The following is a 13,732-nucleotide window of genomic DNA, read 5'->3' as shown; positions in this document are numbered from 1 at the left end:
TGCTGCACCATTCTGCAGTCCCACCAGCAAAGCGCAAGGTTCCTCAGCCCTTGTTATTTTCTGTTTTTTTTTTTTCTCTTTAATATCACCCTCCTAATGGCTGCCAAGTGGTATTCCCTTGTAGTTTTGATTTGCATTTCCTTGAGGAATGATGTTGAACATCTTTCTATGTGCTTATCAGCAAATCTTTTGGGAGAAATATCTATTAAGTCCTTTGCTTATTATTTTGAATATTTTTTTTCCCGTGCTGGGTCTTTCTTGCTGCGTGGGCTTCTCCCTAGTTGTAGCGAGCAGGGGCTACTCCCTAGTCGCGTCGTGCAGGCTTCTCACTGCAGTGGCCTCTCATTGTGGAGCACAGGCTCTCGGCACATGGCCTCAGCAGCTGCAGCTCCTGGGCTCCAGTGCACAGGCTTAACAGCTGTGGCACACGGGCATAGTTACTCCGAGGCATGCGGGATCCTCCTGGATCAGGGATCGAACCTGTGTCTCCTATATAGGGCAGGCAGATTCTTTACCACTGAGCCACCAGGGAAGCCCATTTGCCTATTTTTAAATCAGGTTGTTTGTTGTAGTTAAGTTTTAGGAGTTCTTTACACTTTCTGGATATTAACCCCTTATCAGATAACATGATTGGCATTCCATAAGTAACTTTTTGTTCCATTGATGTGTCTTTTTAAAAAAATTTCTTTTTTAAAAATTTCTTTTTGACCACAGCAGCACATGTGGGATCTTAGTTCCCCGACTAGGGATTGAACCAGCACCCTCTGCATTGGAAGTGCGGAGCCTTACCCACCAGACCACCAGGGAAGTCCCTAATGGTGTCCTTCAATGCACAAAAGTTCTACATTTTGATGAAGTCCCATTTATCTATTTTTGTTGTTGTAGTCTCTGCCTTTGATGAAACTTCCAAGAGAGCCTTGCCAAATTCAACATCATGAGGCTTTCTTCCTAAGAAGTTTATAATTTTAGCTATGACATTTAGGTCTTTGATCCATCTTGAGTTAATTTTTGTCTATGGTATGACGTCAGGGCCCAACCTCTCTCTTTTCTTACGGAAATCCATTTTTTTCCAACACTGTTGAAAAACTCCTTTCCACATTGAATGATCTTGGCGCCCTCCTCAAAAATCATTTGACCATGTATGGGAGGGTTTATTTTTGGGCCACTGAATGTTTTCGCAAATAAAATGTTATTGAATACATGGCCATGATATTTCATTTGAGAACCCAGCGTTGGAAGAGCCTAAAGTATTAACTACCTGGCCCTTGACAGAAAAGGTTTGTCAGCCCTTGGTCACTGGGAGCGTAAAACCTGCAGAGGTAGAAACATATGGGAAGGACTTCCTGGGCAGTCAGATGGATTAAGACTTCCCACTTCCATCAAAGAGGGCATGGGTTCATTGTCTGTTTGCAGAACTAAGATCCCACAGGTGGCATGGTGAGGCCAAATGTGAAAGAAAAAAGAAGAAGCTCTTGCACAGGTTACAGTCCAGACCCTGAAGCTTGGGACACTGCTCCTTCGAGGCTCCTCTGGCTTCCAGCTCTGGGTCCATCCAATTGCTCACAACTTCTTGCCCTTTAGCCTCACCCCCCTACCCTTGAGTTCCCTCTGGTTTAAATTCTCTTCCCTTTCCTATCACTTGAGCACTTGGTTAAATGCCCCCTCCTCCAGGAAGCCTTCCCTGAACGCTCTTCAAAGGGTCTTAATCTATAGTCTGTCACACAGAACACGCTGTTCTCCTGGTTTGTAACTTACTATCTCTCCTACAGTCCTGGGGGAGCCAGCAAGGCAGCGCTCAGCAGCATCATTTGTCAATCCTTTTACAGCTAGCCAAAGCCTGGAACACAGTGGGCACTCAAGGTATACAGCATCTCACTGATCAAACTGAATAATCTTTGTCAAAGCCTGGACCCACTGGTTCACAGGATAGAGAGCAACAACAACAAAATTTTTTTTAAGTTTGGCTGATTTAAACCTTTCTCTCTTTAAAAAAAAATTTTTTTTTTTTAAGGGATCCCCTGGTGGCTCAGACAGTAAAGAGTCTGCCCTCATGCAGGAGACCCAGGTTTGATCCCTGGGTCAGGAAGATCCCCTGGAGAAGGAAATGGCAACCCACTCCAGTATTCTTGCCTGGAAAATCCCATGGATGGAGAAGCCCGGCGGGCTACAGTCCATGGGGTCTGAAAGAGTCAGACACGACTGAGTGACTTCATTTTCTCTTTTTTTTAATTCATTTTTGCCTAAAAATTTAATTCCTGTGACTCATCTAATTACAATAATAAACAATACAGTTTCTTTTTCTTCAAATAATAGCAAAAATACAGTTTTTTCAATGTGCTAAGTAAAGTCTAAGGTGCATTGCATGAGTGCTCAGTTACTCAGTCATGTCCAGCTCTCTGTGACCCCATGGACTGCAGCTCGCCAGGCTCCTCTGTCCATGGAGATTCTCCAGGCAAGAATACTGGAGTAGGTTACCATTTCCTCCTCTAGGGGATCTTCCTAACCCAGGGATCAAACCCCTGTCTCCCACATTGCAGGCAGATTCTTTACCATCTGAGCCACCAGGGAACATGTGTCCAAACCCCAGGGCCACCAGTCCTGACAGTCAGCCTCAGCTTCCTCATCCTGAAATGGGGCTGTCAGGACACCTGCGTGGGGCTGCTGAGAGGGCTGAATACAGTAAGGCAGATGTGGAAGAACCAGAACCACATGTGTTCTGAGGACGGTGGCCTGGGGCGGGGGTCGGGTGGGTGGGAGGATGGGGGCGTGCATTTGGCTGAATTAGCACTGTTCATTCATTTGGATCCAGGTTTGAGACTTTATATTCACTGCAGGTTCAACTCTGTCTAATTGGGTCTAGGCAGTTGTTGCTGCCTGTTTTTTTGTTTGGCTGTGATGCATAGCACGTGGGATCTTAGTTCCAGGACCAGGGATCGAACCCGTGCCCCCTGCCTTCGAAGTGTTGAGTATTAACCATGGGGCCACCAGGGAAGTCCTTGTTGCTACCTTTTTGTGCCTGATAAAGTTCTCTGCTTTGTGGTATTGGAAACAGGGTCAGGGCTGGTTGGATGACAGACTTTTTGTTTAATATTCTTTTTCCAGGATGGTTTATCACAGGATATTGAATACAGTTCCCTGTTAAAAGATAGATGTTTAATTCATCTCCGGAAACCCCTTTCATCCCCTGTGTAACATACTCAAACCTCACTTCTCTCCTCCACAAGGAAGGAACCCTCAGCTACGTCTTACTGATGGCCCCACGGAACAGGGAGACAGACTCCAGCCAGGGCGGGAAACACTTCACCCTCTAGCTCATTGATTCTGTTAGAAATAGGAACTGAGCTTCTGAAACTGTGTTTCCTTCTCTGTCTCCTCCAATAAAATCAACCTGAATCTCAGATGAACTCAAAGGTGAAGAGTCTGGCTGTAACTCTATCATTCTGTCCATTATTTTCTCCTCTTCCCAGGTTTAGTAATTAAAATGAATTTGAAGGCCATTTAGTCTCATCAGCAGAGACCAGCACTCAGAGACCCACCTGAAGGGACACGGCAGCAGAGGAGAGATAAACAGAAAGGCCGTTGGGCTTCCCTGGCGGCTCAGATGGTGAAGAATCCACCTGCAATTTGGAAGACCTGAGTTCAACCCCGGGATTGGGAAGATCCCTTGGAGGAGGGCATGGCAACCCACTCCAGTATTCTTCCTGCAGAATCCCCGTGGACAGAGGAGCCTGGCGGACTACAGTCCACGGGGTGACAAAGAGTGGGACACGACTGAGCGGCTAAGCACACACACGGCAATTACACTATCTGGCGGCCAGTAGTTTTACTGCAGGTGACGGCGTGGCCAACATGTGGCCGATATTTTACCAGCCCCCAGAGTGGACCTGTGTAACGAAATAGGAGAATATGCACAATATTCCTTTTCCAATCCTCTGAATTTTGTTGACTATTAAAATCTTAACTTGGGAATTAAACACAGATCATATGCAAATGAATATATAGTATGTTGCCTGTTTCCACAATACCTTGGGTCACAGACACTGGAAAATTAATACTCTTTGTTCATCTCAGTTTTTAATGCATTATCATTGTCTCATTTATACCATGTGCCAAGCTCTACACTGGCACTGGAGGAAAAACGACATGTGCCATGAAGTTCCTGACCTCAAGCGTATTACAGTCTGGTCAAGATGATTAGGTTCGTATTGCCTTGAATTGACCTGATGTCTCCTCCCTCTAAGCTCATGTCACCAAAATGTAAGTAGACACAAATTCAGCGGATGCCAAATACCACCACTCCAACTGCAAAACAATTATCATTGGCCAAGAACTTGTGATGAGAAAATTCCCTGAGCTAGATAATATCCTTAACACACATTTAGCACTTCCCAAACATAGGCTCGGTTAGAAAGTTCCATCCAAGGAAGAATGTCTGTCCTACTTTGAAAAGGAAAATGGGACGACCCTACCATGGCGAGAAGGCCGGGCTCCTTTGGCTAAAATTAGGGTTTCTCTAAACCAGAGCCCTTGGATCCCCAGGGAACAGGAAAGCCGTAATGGTTCTCAGACTTCTCTTACTTTTCTCCTTTCTCTCTTTCCCTCCCTCCATTGCTTTCTTCTCTCCTTTTTAATTTTCCACATCTTAATAACTCTTCTTGCATTTTTCTGTGAGAAAGCAAACTACAAAATGTTTTGGAGGGTGCTGGAGTTTGATAACACTGGTCGTCTCAGAGTGATCTGAAACATATGATGGCTATTATTTGTGCCTTTGAAAAGTAAAAGTTGGAAACCCCAGTTGATATTTCTTAATAAATTTCTTTTGGCGGATAAAGTATCTTAAGGGTTAGAGGACGACCTGGAGAGTCTGCTTTAATTCGTGGTAAATACTGCTCTCCTGTGGACACATTGGATATTACAACCTGTGAATGGGGCTCCAAGAGAAAAGTTGCTTGATAATTTATTAACTGTTTTCTGCAAAGAGGCCTCTGTGTTTTCTTTCTTTCTTTTTTTTTTGAGGATTTCTTGGCACCCTGAAAAATTCTGCTTATTCTTCTGAACTACTTTCCACATCCCAGGAGCTACAAAATGTCTGCAGTTCTCTGGCTGTGTGTGTGTGTGTGTGTGTGCGCGTTTCAGTTCAGTTCAGGTCAGTTGCTCAGTTGTGTTCAACTCTTTGCCACCCCATTGACTGCAGCACGCCAGGACTCCCGGAGCTTGCTCAAACCCATGTCCATGGAGTTGGTGATGCCATCCAACCATCTCATCCTCTGTCGTCCCCTTGTCCTCCTGCCCTCAATCTTTCCCAGCATCAGGGTCTTTTCCAGTGAGTCAGTTCTTCGCATGAGGTGGCCAAAGTACTGGACAGGTGGCGTGTTCAGTAGTGCCCCACTATTTGTGACCCCGTGCGCTATAGCTGGCCAGGTTCTTCTATCCATGGAATAATTCAGGGGAGGATGGTGGAGTGGGTAGCCATTTCCTCCTCCAGGGGATCTTCTAGACACAGGGATCGAATCCATGTCTCTTGTATCTCCTGCATTGGTGGGGGAATTCATTACCACTGTGCCACCTGGGAAGCCCAATTCTCTGGATGATAAGCCCCCAATCTAGCTCTTATAACTAGCTCCTTTCCTCTTGCCTGTGTGTGGCCTGGTGACAATTTTCTGTTCAGAAAACATCTGGGTATCCTGTTATCCAGGGCTCCCCACAATTCCATTCATGTCCATCTATTGCTACTGGGGTGTGAGGGGGACAGCAAAGGCTATAAAGAGATAGGACAACTTCTCTTCACTGTGAACATCAAGGAGCGAGTACTGTTGGGCCTCCTGTTTTGCATCAAATATTCATCACTACATTACATGTGGAGGGCATTTATACAAAACATGTTAGTGAGCAAAACCCAGGAGAGCATCATTTCTGCCTTAAATAGCAAAGGAAGTGAGGATGAAGCTCTGTAGGCACTTTAGATGGAGAAACAGATCAGGCTGAGGTCCTGGCCCTTCCCTAATGTCACAGGGGCTCTGAGAAAGGCTCAGTGCCTCAGTTTCCCACTGTAAGCCAAGAATGTTGGATAAAGTAGCTTTAGGAACAAGTTTAGCTCTACATTTATATGATTTGTCTGGACCCTCTTAAAATTTCTATCCAAAGGTACATCCTCTGAGGATTTAGTTGTTAGCATATAAATGCCCAGGAAGAAGTCTCAGATGGGCCTTCAAATGTCTGATTGACTTGTATTAGTGATGTGTATTCATTCTCTGTTGTGAAGTACATCACTCCAAAACAACACGTGTCATCTCCCAGTCTCCACGGGTCAGGATGTCAGGTGTCGGATGGGGCTGCCGTCTCACCTGCTGGCTCAGCTCGGGGAGGATTGATCTGCTTTCTGCTCAGGTGTGTGGCCGCGGGAAATCCTCAGTTCCTCAAGGGCTGAAGGACGGAAGGCCTCTGCTTCTTCCTGTGGGCGTCTCCACAGGGAGCCCCAACATGGCAGCTTCCTTCATCAGAAGGGAACCGTGAGAAGAGCCAGAGGCAGAGAGAGAGAGGGAGAGAAAGAGAGAGAATGAGGAAGAGAGGGGTGGGTGGGGAGAAGGTTAATCTTTGGTAACCTAATCTCAGAAGCGACATCCCTAAGCTTTTGCTGCATTATTTTAAGTGAGTCCCAAGGGGATGGGATAAAACTCAGTGTGGCGGGGAAACCAGGAGACAGTGTTCTCTAGGGGTAATTTCAGAAGCTGCTGATCACACTGTCACTTTAGGAAAGAAAATGCTTTTATACCCCAATACCTAAAATTGGGCTGTTCTTGCCTATCTCTTAGCAAGCCTGGTTTTTAATGTGTGATCACAGACTCATTTATATGGGGTGCCACGCTCTGCACTGGCACTGGAGGAAACAATGCCAGAGTAGAGAGCCTTGCATGTTAGTATAGTAGAGACCTCTTGCATATTACAGTCTGGTCAAGATGATTAGGTTCACCTTGCCCTGAACTGGCCCGATGTCTCCTCCCTCTAAGTTTACATCACCAAACTGTAGGCAGACACAGATTCAGCGGATGCCAGATACTCTACTCCAATTCCCAGACGATTGTCATTGGCCAAGAACACGTGATGAGAAGCTTGCCTGAGCTAGAAGATTTTCTCAATGCATATTTAGCACTTTCCAAACATAAGCTAGACTAGGAAGATCCACCCCAGGAAGAACGCCTGTCCTACTTTGAAAAGGAAAAGGAAATTACACTGCCCAGTTTTCAGTCCAATCCCAAAGAAAGGCAATGCCAAAGAATGCTCAAACTACCGTACAATTGCACTCATCTCACACGCCAGCAAAGTGATGCTCAATATTCTCCAAGCCAGGCTTCAACAGTATGTGTACCGTGAACTTCCAGATATTCAAGCTGATTTTAGAAAAGGCAGAGGAACCAGAGATCAAATTGCCAGCATCCATTGGATCACCAAAAAAGCGAGAGAGTTCCAGAAAAACATCTACTTCTGTAGTGTCATGCCTTCAAAATGTAGGTACATACACATTCAGTGGGTGCCAGACACCACCGCCGCACCTCCCAGTGTTTGCCACCGCCCAAGAACATGTGATGAGAAGACTGCATAGGCTGGAATATTTCTTTAACAAATACTTAGCACTTCCCCAACACAGGCTAGATTAGGAAGTTCTATCCAAGGAGCAACACCTGTCCTACTTTGAAAAGGAAAATGGCAGGACACTACCCTGCGGAGATGGCTGAACCGCTGTGCCTAAAACCAGAGACAATGGATTCCCAGGGACCTGGGGAATCGTAATTGTTCTCGGACTTCTTCTCTTACTTTCCTCCTTTCTTCTTTCTTTCCTTCCCTCCCTCCATTCTTTCCTTCTCTCTTTCTTTTTAGTTATCAGCATTTTAATAACTGTTCTTACATTTCTGGGTAAGGTGACTAACTACAGAGTATTATTGGAGTTGCTGGAATTTGATAACACTGGTTATCTCCGAGTGATCTGAAACATACGATGGCTATTATCTGTGTCCATTAAAAGCAAGAATTGGAAAGCCAAGTTGATATTTCTTAATTCAGTTTGGTATAAAAATATCTCATGTAGTCTTTTAGAGGGCAGCGTTGATAATTCTGCTTTAAGTCATGGTAAATGCTGCCCTCCTGTGGACACATGTGGACATTACAACCTACGAATGCGGCTCCAAGAGAAGTTTCTTAGTAACTTGTTATTGAATGTCTTCTGCAAAGAGGGCCCTGTTTGATTTTTTATTTTCTTATTCTCTTGAGAATTCCTTGGACCCTGAAAAATTCTCCATCTTCTGAGCCACCTTCATATCCCAGGAGCAACAGAATATCTGCAAGTCTCTGGCAGATAAACTACCACATCTAGCTCTTATAACTAGCTCCTTCCCTCTTCCCTGTGTCAGTTTGGTTACAGTTTCCTGTTTAGAAAGCATCCAAGTATCCATTCATGTCTGTTTCTTGCTGCTGGGGCGGGAGGTGGAGAGAAAAGGGTGTACAGAGATGCTGAGCAACGTCTCTTCATTGTGAACATCAAGGACCACTCTTGCAGTAAATATTCGCCACTACATAAAATGTACAAGACATTTATATAAAACACGTTAGTGCACAGAGCCCAAGAACACCTCACAGCTGCCTTAAATAGCAAGGGAGGCGAGGATGAAACCTGCAGACACTTTGGATGGAGAAACATGACTAGGTTTGGCCCTGGCCCTCCCCGCATGTCATAGGGGCTCTGAGAAAGTCTCAGGCTCTCAGTTTCCCAGCTGTAAACTGAGAGAGTTGGATAACGTTTAGCTCTACTTCTGTCTGGTTTTTGTTTTCTGGACCTTTCTTGAAATTTCTATTCAAAGGTTCCTCTTCTGATGCTTTAGTTGTTAGCGGGAAACGATGTCCAGGAATTGGTCTGAGATGGGCCTTCAAATATCTGATTGCCTGGTATTAGTGGTGTGTGTTCATTTCTTGTTGTGAAACACACTACCCAAGCTTAGCGGCTCAAAACAACATGTGTCAAACCCGTCTCCGCAGGTCGGGATCTGGCCATGGCCGAGCTGGATGTCAGGTGTCAGGCGGGGCTGCCATCTCACCTGCTGGCTCAGCTGGCGGAGGGTCGATCTGCTTTCTGCTCAGGTGTGTGGTCGCAGGCAGACCCCTCATGGGCTGCTGGACAGAAGGCCTCCGCTTCTTCCTGTGGGCGTCCACAGGGAGCTCCCAACATGGCAGCTCCCTTCATCAGAAGGGAACCGTGAGGAGAGCCAGAGGCGGGGGAGAAAGAGAGAGAGAGAGGGAGGGAGGGAGAGAGGGAGGGAGAGAGGGAGAGAGAGGGCGGGCGGGTGATAGTGAATATGGAGGGAAGGGTCGGGGTGGGAGCAAACTTAGTCTGTTATAACCTAATCAGAAGTGATATCCCATCACTTTGCCTATAATATTTTGATTAAAGTCAGTCATCATTTTTTAGCCCAGTCCCAAGTTTATGGGATGATACACAGTATGATGGGAATACTAGCCAGAAGTGTTCTTTGGGAGTCAACACAGAAGCTGCCAATTATACTGTGTGATTTCATGAAAGAAAATGCCTCTGAATTTCATTTCCTTTCCATGCAAAATGGGGCTGCTCAAGCCTATCTCCTAGCACGTCTTGGTTTCCAATGTGTTGTCATCAACTCATTTATTCTGTGTGCCAAGCTCTGCATTGCCACTGGAGGAAAAAATGACATATAGTCTAGAGCCCCTGACCGCAAGCACATTCCCATGTGGTCAAGATGATTAAGTTCCTCTGACCTTCAAAATGATTGTCATTGGCCAGGAACCTGTGATGAGAAAAATCCATGAGCCGGAAGATCCATAACACATATCTAGCACTTCCCCAACAGAGACTAGATTAGGACACTCCATCCAAGAGAGAATTCCTGTCCTACTTTGAAAAGGAAAACGGGACCACCCTACCCTGGGGAGATGGTTGGACTCCTCTGGCTAAAATGAGGGTTTCTCAAATCCAGGTAGCCTCTGGATATCCTAGGATCTGCCAAGTCGTAATGGTGCTTAGATTTCTTTTCCTACTGTTCTTCTTTTTCTATTTCTTTCCTTCCTCACCTCCATTCTTTCCTTCTCTCTTTTTAAAACTTCTTCAGCATTTTAGTAACTCTTCTTACATTTCTCTGTGAGAAGACCAATTAAAAACTATTTTGGTGGGGGTCAGGTATATATTTTAACACTAGTCGTCTCAGAGTGATCTGAAAGATATGATGGTTCTTATTTGTGCCTTTGAAAAGCAAAAATTGGAAACCCAAGTTGATATTTCTTAATAAATTCAGTTTGGCAGACAAAATATCTCAAGTGGGTTAGTCTTCAGAAGTTGACTTAGGCTATTTGTCTTTAAGTTGTGGTAAATGCTGCCCTCCTGTGGACACATTTAAACATTACAACCTATGAATGAGGCTTCAAGAGAAAAGGTGCTAGATAACATGTTATTGAATGTCTTCTGCAAAGAGGACCCTGTTACTTCTTTTTTCTTTTGAGAATTCCTTGGGAACCTGAAAAATTCTCCTTCACCTTCTGAACCACTTTCCACATCTCAGGAGCTGCAGAATATCTGCAAGTCTTTGCAATATTGGTATTGCAATATCTGCAATACCAAAGTAGCTCTTAAAACTAGCTCCTTCCCTCTTGCCTGTGTGGCCCTGTTACAATATCCTGGTCACAAAGTGTCCAGGTGTCTCATTATCCCAGGATCCTAACAAATCCATTCACGTCCATCTATTGCTGCTGGGGAGTGAGGTGGAGAGCAAAGGGTACAGAGAGAGATTCTTTGTGAACAGGTAGGACCAAATATTGCTGGGCTTCTAATCTTGTGAGAATATTCATCATTTATAACATGTAAGGCCATTTACATGAAACATGTCAGTTAGCACACCCCAGGAAGGCCTCATTTTTGCCTTAAATAGCAAGAGAAGTGAGATGAAGCCATGTAGACAGACACTTAGATGGAGAAACCAAGCAGGCTGAGGTCCTGGCGCTTCCCAAGTGTCATGGGGGCTCTGAGAAAGTCTCAGTCCCTCAGCTTCCCAGCTGTAAGCTGAGAGAGTTGAATAAAGGAGCTTTAAAAACAAGTTTAGCTTGACTTTTGTATGATTTATATTGCCTGGACGTTTCTTGGAATTGCTATTCAGGGGGACCTCCTCTGAGGATTTAGTTGTTCATGTATAAAGATGCCCAGGAAGAGGTCTCAGACCGGCCTTCAAATATCTGATTGCCTGATATGAGTGGCGAGTATTTGTTCTCTATTTTGATGCACATTACCCAAACTTAGCGACCCAAAACAACACGTGTCATCTCCCAGTCTCCACGGGTCGGGATCTGGCCGTGACTGAGCTGGATGTCAGCTGTTGGATGGGGCTGCCGTCTCACCTGCTGGCTCAGCTCGGGGAGGATCCATCTGTTTTCCGCTCAGGTATGTGGCCGCGGGCAGACTTCAGTTCCTCATGGGCCACTGGACGGAAGGCCTCCGCTTCTTCCTGTGGGCGTCCACAGGGAGCTTCCAACGTGGCAGCTTCCTTCATCAGAAGGGAACCATGAGAAGAGCAGGAGGCAGCGGGGAGAGAGAGAGATAGGGAGAGAGAGGCAGGGAGAGAGAGGGAGGGCGGGGAGGGAGAGAGTGAGAGGACAGGAACGGGGAGAGAGGGGTTGGGGGCGATGAGGAAAGTTAGTCTTTTGTATCCTAATCTCAGAAGTGACATCCCATCACTTCTGCTGTCTTATTTTGATTAAATTGAGTCATTAGTTTTAGCCCAGTCCCAAGGCAAGGGGATAAAACACAGGGTGGTGGGGAAACCAGGAGGTAAGTGTCTTTCGTAGCTCATTTTCTTTCGTGGTATAATGGGGCTGCTAGCCACTATGGAGAACAGTGTGGAGATTCCTTAAAAAACTGGAAATAGAACTGCCTTATGACCCAGCAATCCCACTGCTGGGCATACACACCGAGGAAACCAGAATTGAAAGAGACACGTGTACCCTAATGTTCATCACAGCACTGTTTATAATAGCCAGGACATGGAAGCAACCTAGATGTCTATCAGCAGTTGAATGGGTAAGAAAGCAGTGGTACATATACACGATGGAATATTCAGTTCAGTTCAGTTCAGTCGCTCAGTCGTATCTGACTCTTTGTGACCCCATGAATTGCAGCACGCCAGGCCTCCCTGTCCATCACCAACTCCCAGAGTTCACTCAAACTCACGTCCATCGAGTCAGTGATGCCATCCAGCCATCTCATCCTCTGTCGTCCCCTTCTCCTCCTGCCCCCAATCCCTCCCAGCATCAGAGTCTTTTCCAAATTACTCAGCCATTAAAAAGAATGCGTTTGAATCAGTTCTAATGAGGTAGATGAAACTGGAGCCTATTTTACAGAGTAAAGTAAGTCAGAAAGAAAAACACCAATACAGTATACTAACGCATATATATGGAATTTAGAAAGATGGTGACAATAACCCTATATGCAAGACAGAAAAAGAGACACAGATGTATAGAACAGTCTTTTGGACTCTGTGGGAGAGGGTGAGGGCGGGATGACTTGAGAGAATAGCATTGAAACATGTATATTATCACATGTGAAATAGATCACCAGTCCAGGTTTGATGCATGAGACAGGGTGCTCAGGGCCAGTGCACTGGGATGACCCAGAGGGATGGGATTGGGAAGGAGGTGGGAGGGGGGCAGTTCAGGATGGGGAACACATGTACACCCATGGCTGATTCATGTCAATGTATGACAAAACCAATACAATATTGTAAAGTAATTAGCCTCCAATTAAAATAAATAAATTAAAAAAAAAATAAAACGGGCCTGCTAGATGTAAAGAGCAGACTTTTGGACTATGTGGGAGAAGGCGAGGGTGGGATGCTTGAAGAGAATGGCACTGAGACATGTATATTTGCCGTATGTGAAATAGATGACCAGTCAAGCTCGATGCATGAAGCAGGGCGCTCAAAGCTGCTTCTCTGGGACGACCCAGAGGGATGGGGTGGGGAGGGAGGTGGGAGGGGGGTCCAGGACGGGGGACACATGTGCACCCGCGGCTGATTCATGCCGATGTACGGCAAGAGCCACCACAATATTGTAAAGTAATTAGCCTTCATTTAAAATAATTAATTTAAAAAATGGGCCTGCTAATGCCTAGGATGGAATCTAGGCCTGATGCTTTGGGAGCGAGAGTCTTAGCCGCTGGACTACCACAGAGGTGTCCGTCTTCATTTTTAATGTGTCATCACTGACTCATTTACACGGTGTGCCAAGCTCTGCACTGGCACTGGAGGGAAAATGACGTGTAGTACAGAGGCCCAGATTCATGCAGATTACAGTCTGGTCAAGATGATTAGTTTCTTCTTACCTAGAATTGACCTCATGTCTCCTCCCTTTCAGCTTATGTTACCACAATATATGCAGACACCGATTCAGCTGAGGCCAAATACCACCCTCCAGCTCCAAAACCACTGTCACTGGCCAAGAACATGTGATGAGAAGCTTTCATCAGCTGGAAGATTCCTTTTACAAGCATTTAGCACTTCCCCAGCGTAGGCTAGATTAAGAAGCTGGCCCTTCCCAGATGTCCTGGGGGCTCTGAGAAAGTCTGAAACCCTCAGTTTCCCAGCTGTAAAATGGGAGAGTTGGATAAAGGAACTTAAGAACAAAGTTTAGCTTTACTTTTTTATGATAGATATTGTCTGGACCTTTCTTG

The 13,732-nt window shown here is 45.5% G+C and overlaps 1 long non-coding RNA gene across 1 annotated transcript in view; it reads right to left on the bottom strand.

The window, feature by feature from the left end:
* Nucleotides 1–4,054: 4,054 nt before the first annotated feature.
* Nucleotides 4,055–13,732, bottom strand: part of LOC147366623 (uncharacterized) — a 65,715-nt gene continuing 56,037 nt past the window's right edge. Inside the window, exons 4-6 of the long non-coding RNA XR_015169407.1 lie at nt 11,407–11,552; nt 6,345–6,491; nt 4,055–5,530 (exon numbers count right to left, since the gene is read on the bottom strand). This is a non-coding gene — a long non-coding RNA (uncharacterized LOC147366623). The remainder of the gene's footprint in view (nt 5,531–6,344; nt 6,492–11,406; nt 11,553–13,732) is intronic.

The sequence above is a fragment of the Bos grunniens genome, chromosome 8 (genome assembly GCF_055505025.1).
Source record: "Bos grunniens cultivar Pamir isolate PY7600 chromosome 8, Bosgru_T2T1.0, whole genome shotgun sequence".
NCBI lineage: Eukaryota > Metazoa > Chordata > Mammalia > Artiodactyla > Bovidae > Bos > Bos grunniens.
This window is presented reverse-complemented; position numbering and strand designations above follow the sequence as displayed.